Source organism: Limulus polyphemus, unplaced genomic scaffold (genome assembly GCF_000517525.1).
Source record: "Limulus polyphemus unplaced genomic scaffold, Limulus_polyphemus-2.1.2 Scaffold11797, whole genome shotgun sequence".
Lineage (NCBI taxonomy): Eukaryota > Metazoa > Arthropoda > Merostomata > Xiphosura > Limulidae > Limulus > Limulus polyphemus.
The window spans coordinates 1-438 of NW_013677407.1; positions in this window are offsets into that span (position 1 = coordinate 1).

A 438-nucleotide genomic window follows, 5' to 3' on the forward strand; every position below is an offset into this window, starting at 1 on the left:
CTACATGGTTACAGAAATAACTGTACATGGTACCATGCTACAAGGGTCAAGTGGCAGACTTGTTTATCTTGTGACAGTAGCTACATGGTTACAGAAACAACTGTACATGGTACCATGCTACAAGGGTCAAGTGGCAGACTTGTTTATTTTATGCTAGTAGCTACATGGTTACAGAAACAACTGTACATGGTACCATGCTACAAGGGTCAAGTGGCAGACTTGTTTATTTTATGCTAGTAGCTACATGGTTACAGAAACAACTGTACATGGTACCATGCTACAAGGGTCAAGTGGCAGACTTGTTTATTTTATGCTAGTAGCTACATGGTTACAGAAACAACTGTACATGGTACCATGCTACAAGGGTCAAGTGGCAGACTTGTTTATTTTATGCTAGTAAGCTACATGGTTACAGAAACAACTGTACATGGTACCATG